Source organism: Theropithecus gelada, chromosome 1 (genome assembly GCF_003255815.1).
Source record: "Theropithecus gelada isolate Dixy chromosome 1, Tgel_1.0, whole genome shotgun sequence".
Classification (NCBI taxonomy): domain Eukaryota; kingdom Metazoa; phylum Chordata; class Mammalia; order Primates; family Cercopithecidae; genus Theropithecus; species Theropithecus gelada.
This window is the reverse complement of record NC_037668.1, coordinates 123,540,120-123,554,261: the sequence shown is the minus strand read 5'-3', so window position 1 is coordinate 123,554,261 and position 14,142 is coordinate 123,540,120. Positions and strand designations below refer to the sequence as shown.

The 14,142-nt window shown below is 38.0% G+C and overlaps 1 long non-coding RNA gene across 1 annotated transcript; it reads left to right on the top strand.

Annotated features, from left to right (window-relative positions):
- Positions 1-6,165: 6,165 nt before the first annotated feature.
- On the top strand, positions 6,166-13,411 carry LOC112613117. The gene is made up of 2 exons (XR_003116918.1): positions 6,166-6,281; positions 13,228-13,411. It is a non-coding gene; the product is annotated as an uncharacterized LOC112613117 (long non-coding RNA).
- The last annotated feature ends 731 nt before the right edge of the window (positions 13,412-14,142 follow it).

Sequence of the window (14,142 nt, the reverse complement as noted above, 5' to 3'; positions counted from 1 at the left end):
CTCTGATGCAATTTACATCCCAGAAATCGCTCTGCTGTGGTTGCAGAAAGCCAGTCTGGGTTGTCTTTCTACCTGGCTGCTCCACAGAATGCCCTCCAGAAAACAGCCATAAATGAGCTCAGTAGCCTCCCACTACCACAATGAGAAAATCAAACTATCAGCAGCATTTCAAAGCAAATGAAGGAAACCAGAGGATGAGTGCAAATTCCAGGTGTCTAAGTTTGTACTCACACAGCTAAATAATGCCATGGACACAGTGGAGCTAATGTAGGGCAAGCAAGAGACATCACTTGCCAATGGAAGTGGGTATTAAAAGAGGAGCAAATTTTAGCACAATGTTATTAATAACCACCATTTGTCAGGTCTTACTAAGTGTCAGCATTTATTTATTTATTTAAATTTAATCCTCACTGCCGTCTTTACAGATTGCACTCGTTTTACTAATGAGAAAATTGCAATTGTAATAAGGATGCTCACCTAGTGAGCAGTGGAGCCAGGATATGACTCCTACATGTCTAACTCTGATGTCCATGCTTTTAACCACAATTTTACTGTGGAAGATGCTGTATCTCTTCAGTGATACAGGGTTGCCCTCCTGGTAAGATATGCAGGAGAGTCTGCATCTATGAGTCTACACTCAGTTTGGCTAAACGAGAGATGCCAAGCCATATAGGACAACTCATCTAGCTTTGGACATATGGGCAGCACACTCTTTGGATGAGGGCTGAGACCAGAAGTCAAGAATTTCTGGTTCCATTAAACCATGAGTTACATGTAGACAATAAATATTCATTAAATACATGATTTAATTTTGCTTTTGTCTGTCTGTGTTCCCAGTGTTAAACATAATATTGCCTGGTACATAGTAAGTGCCCCAAAAATGCATGATTAATGAGTCAATAAATACATGAACTAGTGAATAAATCAATCAGTGTACAGAGAAATGAGAATTCCCACACTCATCTGTAGGAAATTATTGCACAGAGAGCAATACGCCAACCCTAGATCATCAATCTTTTCTTGCCGTATGTGGGTCCCAACATTTTTTCACAAGTAAAGGGAATATGGCATTGTCATAGTTACTTGTATAACAGAATGTGTGCTAACAGCAGTAATGAACAAAGCCCAGGCCATGAGCAGTCCCAGGCTGATGACTCATACACCACCAGAGCCTTTTGTCCCCAGTCATTATTTTCCAGCATTTTCTTGCATTGCCCTTTTGCTACAAGAATCAATCTGGACTTAATCATTTGCTCTTTGACCTGAAGCGTACAGATTTACAGCGCACTTTTTAGGGCTATGAAATCTTTGTTTTGGATTTTCTATAGTTTAAAGATCAATTTTGACTAATCAGAGCTAACTAGAGATCAACAAACCCTTCCAATCTCTATCTAGGGCCTGGGCAGGTGTTAAAAACCTACATGATTTCTAAGTCAAAATTCATTTCACAGGCAAATGTAGAAAGAACCCATGTTTGGCAAATATAATTTCTAGTTGTGCAGCTTTCAATTGACAAATGCCTTAATGATGGAAAAAACAAAGCACAGAAGTTAGACCTCCTAGGTTTCCAACATGTTGGTTGTTATCACGATTAGATGTGTGACCTTAAACAAATCACTAAGCCACACTAAATCTCAGTTTGCCCAACTGAGTAATGAAGTGTTGAACTCTCTGCTAGGTCTATAAACACACACATATCATCTTATTACAGTCTATCTTACTCTATTAGTTTGCCTTGTTTATAAACAAGCTTGTGAATTACTTGAGGATGTGTCATAAACTTTCCTTTTTTGTCTCTTCCATTGCTTCTAGAACCTTTAAATACAAAAAGCTGATCAGCAGTGAACTAGATAGAAGTAAATCAAGGTTCCTTGTGTTTCCCTACCCAGGTTTTCAAGAGTATGAAAACCTTCCCAAATTTATGTAACAAAAACTCTTCAGGAATCAGAACAATAAGCTGCATTTCTATAGGGTTTTTCTTTTTTTGTTTTGTTTCTCAGATATGTGTGATCCCTTAAATACTGTGTGTGTGCATGTATTTAAAACAATCTGTGCTTCTTTCACTCTTGGTTAAAATTTTTATTGGTTTCGTACATAAAATTCCCAAAGTAAAATTTTCATTGAAAATGGAAAATACTCAATTTCTGTTTGCACTAAGTGGCTGACAATTAACAAATGAGTCACGTGTATTCCCTTCCTGTAACTAATACCCTGCAAGCCGAATTCATCAATTACAGCAAGGAACAATATTCACTTTACCAAACATCCAAGTTTCTTAGATGTTGCACCTTTTTGTGTCTGTGTTTGCTTTCTCATTCTCTATGTGTTCTATTCATAAATTGTGTCCAGCAAATTATGGCAAAGGTGTTTCTCTTCTCTATTGCCACATTGCAATCTATACTTAACTGCAGGGTAACAACAACGGAAGCCATAACTAACAGAGCCAACTCTAGCCCTCTAAATCTGCAACTACAGCTTGGGAAAAATCTTGTATCAGGGTGTTACATGCTAGATTTAATGTGAATGTTGTAGTCTGAAATGAAAATTATTTGTACAGCTGGAATATAACATTTGCATAAGTTACAATTAAAAGGGAAAATATAATTACAAATTTTCAACTTAATTTGAATGGTTTTTAAAATGCTCATTTGGCATAGGCAACAGCTTGCAGGCAAACAGAACACACTCTCAGAGTTGCATCCCTTTGTCTGGGTAGCAGTAGTGAGCTCATTTTGAAGTGTTTGCTTTAACCCCTGAATCCCAACAGCAACCAGCATTGAGAACCTAAAGTACAAGGCAATGTTTGTTTTCAAAATCGGATTACAACATACACAGTGATTCATAAATATTTGCATCTTTTAATTGTTTCTAAAAATGAAGTGGCAAGTGGCATCGCACAGGAATGTTATTTCTCCCGTGGAGCGAATGAGCAGTGGAATTTTAACTAGTTTCATTCCCTTTCAGTTCTCAGATCTGAGATCGTCGGTCATATCTCCTGTACAATGTTTTCCTCATATCACAGTCTCTTTAATGGCTCCAGTTTCTGATTTTTTTTCCTCCTTAATTACATGTCCTTTTCTTGTAGCTACTTCATGCTGAAGGCATGTCATTCTTCTCAGAGATAATCTTGGCTAGGTGTCCATGGACCGAGTCCATTTGTTCATTTGTTTTTAGGATTTCTTTTCTAAGAGGCAAAGGAATCCTTTTATTATCCTCAAACTCAAAAATTGAAATTTTCATAAAATACTTTGTACAGCATGTTTACTTGAAACCCTGCTTCCCCAAAGTCATGATATTTGTGATTATTATGTAACATGCATTGTGTTGCATCAATGAGTTTTGTAAAAGGGAGGAAAAAGAGAATATTATTCCATTCTGTCTTTCCCAGAAAAAAAGCATCCAAACAGACATATAAACAAAAAAATTACTGTTACTGTGAATTACACAATGAACTGTGCCTTTCTATTTTCCCAATCTTTCTTTTCACAGCTATCTCCAAATAATGAGACACCAGAAGATGCTCTTGAAAAAAAATAAATTATAAAAACTGATCCTTTGTTCTATTTACCCTGGAATCTGAAAAGAAAACTCCATGCCAAAGGGAAAAACATAAAGTAATAATACAACCCAATTTTATCTTTTTCCTGAGAAACTACAAAGGTACTCAGTTGATCAAGAGTATTATTAAGTAGTGTGATTTTTTTAAATCACAGAAATCTTGCTTATTTTAGGAAGAACAAATACATAGCAATGAGAGGACCACCACACCACCTTCAAGAAAATGCTCCTTACAATGACTTGCTGAAACCAATGACAAAACCACATTTCCCATGCCCTTGTGGATAATCATCTTTTGGGCAATGGACTTAGAAAAACTTCATCACTCTTAACTGGGATGTAAATGTAATACATATATATGATAAGCACATATAAATGTAATTTATCTTGAAAGGAATTCCAAGGTTTTAATAAATACTATGCTGGGGTCTATAGCTTCCTTCCTAGTCTGTCAGCTTTCCCATTTCTCTCCTCTTTGATGTTCACAGTGGACAATTGTATCAGCCCCTAGGTTTGTATTCAAATTCATAAGCCAGTAGCAGACCATTTCCTCCAATGATATTTCCCAAACGGTGGAGATTTGTCACTGGTGAGATCATTTTAGTTGCCCATACCCCAATATTTAAGCTATCTGTTTTTTAAAAAATATAACACACTTGTGATTTCACCAATTTTATCAAATAGTAAGAATTTATCCAAGAATAAGGCTAAATTATTCCATTTTAAATTGATAGAAAGAAAATATTGAGAAAAAAGCGCAGATGGTATGCAGATAGAGCAAAGATCACGAAAGAGGTATGCAGATGACTAAAGTTTAGGAAACTGTCCTAGAAAAATCACTTCTCCATCAAGAGCTGCGCTCTTAAGGGGAAAAAAGAAAAAGAAAGAAAAAAAAAAGTACTTCTCAAAAAATTTTTGGAAGAAAATTAAAGACCCAGAAAAGAATCAAATATTTCTCATTTTTACTTTTCCCTTTGATTCATGAAAAACATTTTTCAAAAAGACCAAAAGCACCACAGCACAAGGACTTCCCTTGCATGCAAAGAGTAGATCTGGAGAAGGCATTCTGGGGAAGATGTAGACATTTTTCGACAAGGCTCCTCCCAAGAAGCCAACTTGTCAAGGAGAGCCTCAGGCAAGTTGAGATGGCAAGGGTTGCCACTAGCAGCTCCAGCGGTCACACTAGAGTAGAACTAGAGTGATGCTGAGCACCAGGCAAGGACTGCCTACAAATGAGGATGGGGCTCCCACAGAGGGAAGCAATCAAAGGTGCAGGGTTTCAGGAACAGCCAGCCACCCTGTCTCCCAAGCTCCCACCACTCCACATCTCGGGCTCCCTCTGTCTCCCCTTAGCTTCCCTCCCTCCCTTCCTTTCTTTTCTCCTCAACTGTCTTTCACCAACTGAACTGACTATAACTGTATAAACTCTATTTTTATTATTGAATTTCTTTCTGTAAAGTTCTTTGTTTTCTCTTTTGAGTTTTAAATATATGGGTGATTTCAAAATTTTATATTCCCAGTTCCCCAAAAAGGTTAGAATTCAGCTAAAAATGGTGATATGTTGGCTTTTACTTGTATGTTATTGTGAGATAGATATGTTGTGTGATTTGGTGTCCACTCCCACCCCCACCATTGAAAATAGAGCAAAAATTGGAGCTGAAGAAAAAGAATCATTTTCCCTTTTTGGTGGGAAGAGTATTGCATGCAATACGTTACGAGAGTAATTTTGAGAGTGAAAAATCACAAGCAAGATTCTCGAGAAGGATGTTTCCGAGAACCATTTTGTTTCGTTCTTTCTGCTATCCTAAAGAAGTCACGCCATTTCCAGTGGTAACCAAGGGAAATCTAGAGTTATTCACCATTAAGACAAAATAGGTCATTCTTAAAATGTTCCTTTACATCCTTTTTTATATAAGCTGCACCTCCCAGAGTGAATGTCAGAATCAATCGGTTGGGTAGAACAGAGGCTTCCACCCTCATTTCCCCAGAGCCCTACCTTTGATGGGGGGCAGGGGTACTATAGGAGAGGGAAAGGGGCGCTAGGAGGAACGATCTCCAGGCTCCACACCTCCTTCAACCACCACAGCCCCACTTTTGTCTGTTTAATAGAGCAATCATTGAAAATTTCCTTTGAAAAAAATGGGTCTCATGTTTTAAAAATTTGTAACATAATGGGAATAGAAAAACTAATGTGCTTGGATTAACCCTGGAAAAACAGGATATAAGTTATAAGGATGATGAATGTTTCTTCAGACTAATTGTTTCTTTCTAATTCCTCACAAGGTTCATGAAATTGTATGCTGTTCTCCTGTGGGATCTACTAACCTTGCACCTTGCGAATCACTCTCCACTCCCCTCACTTTCTAGTCCTTAAGCTGGGGTGGTCAGGGGTTAGGGGAGAAGCAGGTGAAGTGGGGAGGGCACGTAAGAGTGAGATAAGCCTAAATGTTTCTTACAGACAAAGTTGACAAGATTCAAAAGTGGTTTGGGTAACAGAGACTCAATCCCAAAGGGGCATTTGATTCCCAAAGGGAAACAGATGTACTTCATCTGGAACATCGTGATATTCCAGAAGAACTTCAGAAGTGTGCCGGTCGGAAGGGAGCCCTGTGAGTAAGTGAAATGAAGAGTGAATAACTGCCTAATTAGTGGACATGAAAACTGGACAGTCTCCAAAGTCATCAGAGATGACCACGCTTGCCAGGCAGCTTCCTAGACTAAGGGTGAGTCCATTCGTAATCATCCCAGCTGGGAGGTGGCTGGGAGATTTGGCACAGGGCTCAGAAGACTGGCTAACCTGGATAAAGCCATTCAAGACAATCAGGCGTGACATCATCTCCATGGCTGAGGTCCTCTGGCTCAGTAGTTCTAGAACTTCTTGTGGCCACTCCAATATAACAACACTCAGGAATCACCTCCACTACTGCTGGGGCAGGCAGTGGGAACAGATGTAGAGAGGGTAACCTTTATTACAAGGAATGAGGAAAATGGAATTGATTCTGATAAGGGGCATTGTCAATCATTAGCTCACATGACAGCCAAGAAGATAGAGTCCTGTCCCAATCAATATTATAAGAGGTGAGTCCACAGACCACCCACAGACCAAGGAGACATCAAGCCTTTGAACCATAGATTCAAAACCTCCACTCAACAGGAATATCAGGGAGTTCTTTGATATCTAGCTTTCACGTGTTAAAGCTAGTTGCCTCACCTTCCCACTCCTATTTTTGCCTAGAAAACAAAGTCTGAATTCCTTAGCATCAAGGCTCTTCAAAATCCAGTCCATTCTACTTTCTCAGTCTTCTCTCTTGCTATGCCTTGGCATGTTCTCTGTCTTACAGGGAATATAGGTTGCACTAGCCCCTTGGTCTAGTTATGTCCATTTCTAAAGTCTCTGGTAAAAACACGTTCATCTTTCAGGATGCAGTTCAAGTTTCACTTCCTTCTCTACATAGTTCATGACTCCTTTGTGTTAAAGGCACAGTTCAAGCATCTACCTTAGCACCTTACTTGAAGAAGAGTCTGAGGAGAACAGTCCTTGCTTCAGCTTCAGTTGAGACATAATTACACAGATCTAGCAAGCCAGTGGTGTGCACCCAGGAATCACATGGCGCTGAGAGACTTAACTGACTATGCTTATTTGCCCCAGGGTAACTGTGAAATAGGGCTTTGGAGTGTGGTATCAGTTTCTTGCATCTATCCCAAGCCTAGCCCCATGGACACATGTCTAGGTTCTTGTAGATGGGTGATTAATAGCATGAATCTAAAACCAGTTGCCTGATTTCAGATCTCAGTTCTGTTGCTTACTGGTCACCTTGAGTCAGTCAGTTAACCTCTCTGGCCTCAGTGGAGATGAAAATAATATGGGGCTGTTGTAAGCATTACACAAGTTAATGTATGTAAAGCTCTCCCAACACTGCCAGGCACACAATGAGCCTCATGTAAGCATCAGGTGCTACATCTAGGAAGAGAGACGATGGTAAGTAAAAGTTTATTCAATCTGGGAGCACAAGCCACACTAATTCAGAACCACTAAGTTGAGAGAAAATTCAAAGAGGGTGATCTTCCTAATTCCACCATCGATTAGAAGCAGCTTAGCTCATTGAAGTGGTGGCATCATAGTGGGGCTAGAAGCAAGCGTAGTCCCAGCAGAAGGTTTGGGCACATGACAGGAGCAGTGGTGCTCAGATAGAGGTGGCAGCAGGGGCAATGGCATCGCCAGGTGGTCTCTGTGACACCTACAGGTGGCGTCTCAGGGTGCTCAGTGAGTGAAGCTATGTAGAAGTGACACAGAAGCCTGCTGAAGGAGATGACACCCAGTGGCCATGGGACATTGTCAGCAAAGACAGTGATGAACAGCATGAGAGATCAATACTCCGGGACACCATGGGGCAGATGTCAGCCTTATTCTCATGCCCATGAGAGAAATTCCCTGGGGTCGATCAGAAGTTCGTGGAGGTGAAGCTTTGCCAGGTCCTCATGAATCCAGTGTGACAAATTCCTCAAATTACCATTGGTGGGAGCTCATTCTTCCAGAAGAGGAATATTGGGAAATGATAGAAAGCACAAGCTTTAGAGTCAGTCAAGCTTGTACCGCATTCAACTGAAAACACTTCCTGAGCACCTGTTTCATGCCACAGGCTCTGCTCTAGTTGGTGGAAACACCACAGTGAGTGAGGCAAAAAGTGTCCTCCTCATAGGACGTTCCTTTACAGAGGGAGACACAGTTGAGAAACAAGTAAGCAAATACATTAATGGGATGTTTCATGTGATAAGGGCTGTGAAGACAATAAAGTAGGTAATGATGTAGGAGAGGAGTAGAGCAAACCACTTAAATAGAGAAGCTGGGTCAGTCTCTCATTCACAGTGAGGATGCAGTGGCCAGAAGAGGCATCCCAGGGAAGATCTGAGGTGAACCCTCTGGTAGGAAAGGCTTGGCAAATTGGAGGAACAAAAAGAAAAAATAGTAAATCTAAAACAAGGATCAGCAAACTCCAGTCTACAGGCCAAATCCAGCCTGCTGCCTGTTTATGTCAATAAAGTTTTATTGGAACGTAGCCACGCTCATCTGCTTATTTATTGTCTATGGCTGCTTTCATGCTAGAATAGCAGAGTTGAGCAGCCGCATGGGAGACTGTATGGCTTGCAGAGCCTAAAATATTTATCTGGCCCTGTGCTGAAAAGTGTGCTGATCCTGGTCTAAAGCATCATAAACAAGCTAGAGGGAGAATAGTAGGAGATGAAGTTAAAGGGATCAGGGAAGGGTGGCAAACTGCAGGGCCTTGTAATCCATGGGAAAGGGCTGGGATTCTGTTCTGCATGTAATGGGAAGTCACTGGAGAAGTCCAAGCAGGGAGTACGTGATCTGACTTATGTTCTTACAAGGCCACCCTGGGAGCTTAAGAAGAGTAGATTTCCAGTCTTTGGAAGATGGACTATAGGGCCAAGAGGCAACCAGAAAGTCTACCAGGTGGCTACTGCAGAGCCCAGTGAGAGGCAAAGGTGCCAGGGATAGGGATGGTAGCAGTGCCAATGCAACAAGTGGTCAAGGTATATTATTTTAGGTAATATTTTAGGGGTTTAACAAGCATGAGAACCCTTACTTACTCCACTGTGTAACCTTAGGCAAGTTATTCAAACGCTTTAAGCCCAGTTTCTTGTCCAAAAAAACCCTGGGAGCCCTATTGTGTGGATTGAATTACAAAATACATGTGAGGTGCCTGTCAAAAAGTTAAGTGTTCAATAAATGTCGACTATGATTACTGTGTGTTGTTGTTGTTGTTGTTGACTGATGAGGCCTGTGGAAAGATCAGGTTGCAGCTTACAGCTCATTGTGTCAGTTAATGGTGCTCTTCTCTCCCTGATTAAATTTGTGAGTTCCCTGGAGACAGGGAAGCTCCGTTATTCATCTTTATATCCCCAAAAGTGTGCCTGGCACATGGTAGATGTTTAATAAAAGGTTATTGATTAAACTATTATGTTTTAAGAAAGGAGGAGTATTATCTATTCTGCCATTTTTCACCAGAAGTGTTTTGTTTTCAGGATTGATATAGCACATTTCTGTGACACAGAACCATTCCGAAGATACAGAGGTAGCTGTCTCTAAGGAAAGCTGGTACCCAGCAAAGGAAAACTCAGATACTATTCTTTGGAAAACCTCTAACCTGATAAAATACGTCAATGTTTGCAATAATGTATTGAATCTGGGCTAAAAATTCACCATGCACAAGAGATCCAATCTTATCAGATACATATCAAAAATCTCTACCATAGTGTGGATGAGAACAATAAGTCCAAAAATCATTGCTCTAATGTGTCAAGCTGTTTTCAGACTAATTTCAAAGCGGTTGGATATTCTGGTCCCTTGCTCAGCCATATTGAAGCGTCCTCCATTTTGCATTATTACCTCCTTCCTTTTATTCATTCATGATTCTGCCTTTAAAACTAAAAGGATTTGGATTAAAATTGAGACTTCAGAATTGTTTGTCAACTTTCTTATTCTGTGGCATTACCACTTACCAAAAAAGACTGGAAATCTACGCTTCTTTTAGAAGTTAAAGTTTGTCATTATATGATAATTTCAAATGAAATTAAATAGGACACAAATTTTAAAATAAAAAATGGCACCTGTAAAATACATACATACTCCTAGGTGACATTTTTATTTTTCAAAAGTGGTTAAATACCATAGTGGTCACACAATACAAAATCAAAAAACCTTCAAAGGGCCAAAACATAAAAAGTTACCAGTTGCATTTACCTGTTGTATTCAGAGTAACTAAATGTATCCTTAACACATACATGTTGCTGTATCTGAAAGAGGAACTCTAATTTCTTAAAAATTAATAAATTACCACCAGGTGAGAAATGTCTTCAAGGCAGTCAACCGAATCACAGCAGTATTACACAAACTTACCAATTTAGCTAACAAACCCCAAAAGAATGAGAAAATAAAAATAAGGAAAATACTTAAAATAACAGGACACTAAAAAAGAGGATCCATTATTATAGGAAAGAAAAAGCTGAAATGCTTGCAACACCAGGGAGCAGCCATGAGGAGGGATTTTTTTTTTTTTTTTTTAAACACGAAGCCTGGCATCTCACAAATAACGTATGTTCTATATTATGTGGCAGTTGCTATGGTAACAACCTTTATTTTCTGAAACAGTACACAGATGTGTACAACATACTAACTTACTGGTTATAAATTACAGCTTTTCCCATAGTTCAATAACTTAAGAATTCTACGTTTTTGAAATCTCAGAAGTTCTGTTGTTATTACATTTCTTTTATGAGATAATTTTCCTTGTACTTTCAAAATGAGAGTGTTCCCAGACCAAGAGAAAGGAGCAATGAGAAAATGGGGTATCTCAGAGAGTAGCAGTGGACTGAGTACTGTGACTATAGAGTCTGTAGGAAACCCACTGAAAGAAGGGGAAAATTACTTTAATGAATTCATGAACAATAGTCATGAAAAACAAGTCTCCAGCAAAATGATGTCATAAATAAACTTATGAATTAATTTATTATTATAAGGTGCCATATTTGCAGTTTTAAAATAAATGAAGATTATTTCTTAGAAGTGTTACAAACACTAATATAATTTTACAAGGTACAATAGTGTGGTTGCATGAATTAACCTGATTTTTTGACTTCAAATGAAATGTTTTGAGCCTTGAAATGACCCAAATCTGGGAGAAAACGTATACTACTATATTTAATAAGGGATTCATATCCCTTTGTCAGGTTATAAAGCAAAATACAGATTTTTACTGATTGGGATATTTTTATATTCTAACCTTTATCAACAAATACTTGCAAAGTGCTTTCTACATGCAGGGAGCTGGCTGTCCATGCTTAGATGCATACTGACATGTGTAGAAACATAAGTTATAGGAAAGTTTAGTTCTATAGATGATTTTTTACTATTATAAAAATTTATATTATATTTTCCATGTGGATCTGAATATTTTCTTTAAATAGGTAGCTCGCATCGTAGGTTTTTTAGGGTTATCAGAAAGAATCATCTCCGCTGCATTTATGAGGTGAGAGTTCATTACCTGGGAAACATTTGAAAAATAAGCTTGTATAGCTAGCATTTACAGTTAAAAACCATCTATCTTAAATAAGAAAAAAGATTTCTAATTATAAGAAAATTGTAAGTACCCTTACATAAAAAGTAACAAAGCATCCCTGATTTAGAAAGTCCAGTAACTGCACTGCTAATGGCTTTTCCTAACAAACATAAAACACTGGGAACTGCTATTTCAAGTCACAATACGGTTACATTCAAATTCAAAATTGTCTTATAGCAGCAATGAAGATGAGAAACAATTGAATACTGTGTAGATAAGACCAAACCATTTTGAAAAGCCTGCACCATTAAGTGGTTGTTAAAATTTTTGCTAATGCTTTCCACACACACTCCTTTCTATATCTTTTAGAGATATATTAAAAACAGGACTATGACTAATCCATTCAAATCCTTGCACTATCAGAGAGAGAGAGAGAGAGAGAGAGAGACAGACAGAAAGAGAGACATTTAAGTTATCACCTAATGGGGGCTTAGTGGCTAGAACTCAGAACCCAACAGAAAAAGAGTACTTCACTGCTAGGCGCATTTTAAAAGTATTACTTAAATTACATTTAAGTCATCAGATAATTATGAACTTTCTTCTCTTTTATATTTATATGGCATATTTATTGAATTGCACAGTATGCTTTTACAATAAAGTGCTTTTTACGTTGCCGCCTTTGTTCATCCAAAATAAAACTGACAGTTATCCTTTTATAAGCTATTCTGAGAACATTTTCTCTTCTTTGAAGCTGATTGATGCACTACTTTAAATGTTCCTGCAAATATCTTTTCAATTCAAGTTTTTGCATAATGTAATAAGAAGATAAAAGAATTCTATACTTCAACAAGAGACATTACAAAGCAAGTAGAGACATTATCAAGGGCATTAACATGCTCCTAATAGCAATAAAACCTTTTAACTGTCTGATGTAGAACATGCTCCCACCAAACCACCACATATTATGGTAATTGGCTCCAATTTCTGAATCTTACATTGTAAAGTTACAAAGAGTTAGGTAGAACTGAAAAACAAATCTCTAATACTCATCTTGTTACTGTTCCCATTATAAGATGTTTACTTTCTACCTCTAAGGAGAACTGGTCTGCTGTGTTGTGCTGCTCTTTACTGTGCTATTATATTTTTGTATCTTGTCTCATTTTTATTTCTACTCAATGATATCAAGACACTTTTTTCCCAAATAACTCTTTTCTAACTCCAAAACATCACAGTAACACAAATAGCATTTTCCTCAGAATTTCAGTGTAACAAATGGGTTCTCTGTGCATGCCTGTGTCACATCTCATTCACTTTATGAGTTCTCTCATCACGGGCAGATGCAACAGGGAAAAACAGTCCATGAGGACGCTTTGATTTTTCTTTACAACGCGTTACTAAATGACATGAGTAGCCTTTCCATCCTGGCCAAGAGGAAATATAATTTCAAGCTAAAGTTGAGTTCAGATTCTGTTAAATTAAATAGCAAAGAAAACAGTCACTCTTGGCTTTACTCCTCTTAGACAGGAAGCAGGGCAGTGGGGAATTGACATGAGCCATTCCTCGGTGATTAACCTGCAGTTTATGTTGTTTCTAGGTGACGTGCCCATCACGCAGGAAGCTTCTCCGAGGCTGGCGAGAGCAACTTGTCTGCTTTGAGAAATGCAGATCTATCAGGATCCAGAATCGGACTCTGAAAAAGCTGTCATTTCATGTCTCTAAAACAGCCTTTGATTTAATGTACAAGATGTCTAGAAGTAAAGGACAATAAAATAAAAACCAAAAAAGGAGAACTATTTCAATTAAGAAGCATTTCTATATCAATTCTTGGAAATCACATAAAATAAAAGCTGTCAGAATCAATCTCTGTTTAAAAGGTTGATTTTTTTGTGGTGCTTACATACAACATGCAAGACCGGAAAAAAACACAAATTACTAGCACAGAGCAGCCAAAGTTAAAAATTCCTTTCTCATTAGAGAGATATCTGGTTATTAAATTTTCCTAATGGATCAAGGAAAAGTGTTTTTATGGCTGGGGCTGAGAACTGAGGAGAGAAGGAAAGAAATAAACCCTCATACAGAAAAAAAGTCACAGATATAATCTCCAGTTCTACATGAAGGAGTTTCATGCATTTCCAAAAATTTCATCTTTAATTGACGATAATTAAAAGCTTCATATAACATTCTAGGAATCTACCTTTTATTGCTATGGGTTTTCAATGATGTTTGAATGCCTTTTTCAGAGAAAGATAAATATTTCTTGAAAGATTGCCCTATCACTCCAGTAATCAAATATCCTAAAGGAGAATTGAGAAAAAAATCTTTACAAAATTTGAGGCAACCTTTTAGTTAAGAGTATAATAATATTAAATAAAGATATAAGCATTGCCAAAAGTAAATAAATAAAGCTCTTCTAAATGTGACTTCTTATTATAGAAGACATCACTTTCATTTTCATTTAGGTTGTTTTGTTTTGTTTTGCTTGGAGTTTTTCTCAAATTTATTTATTTTT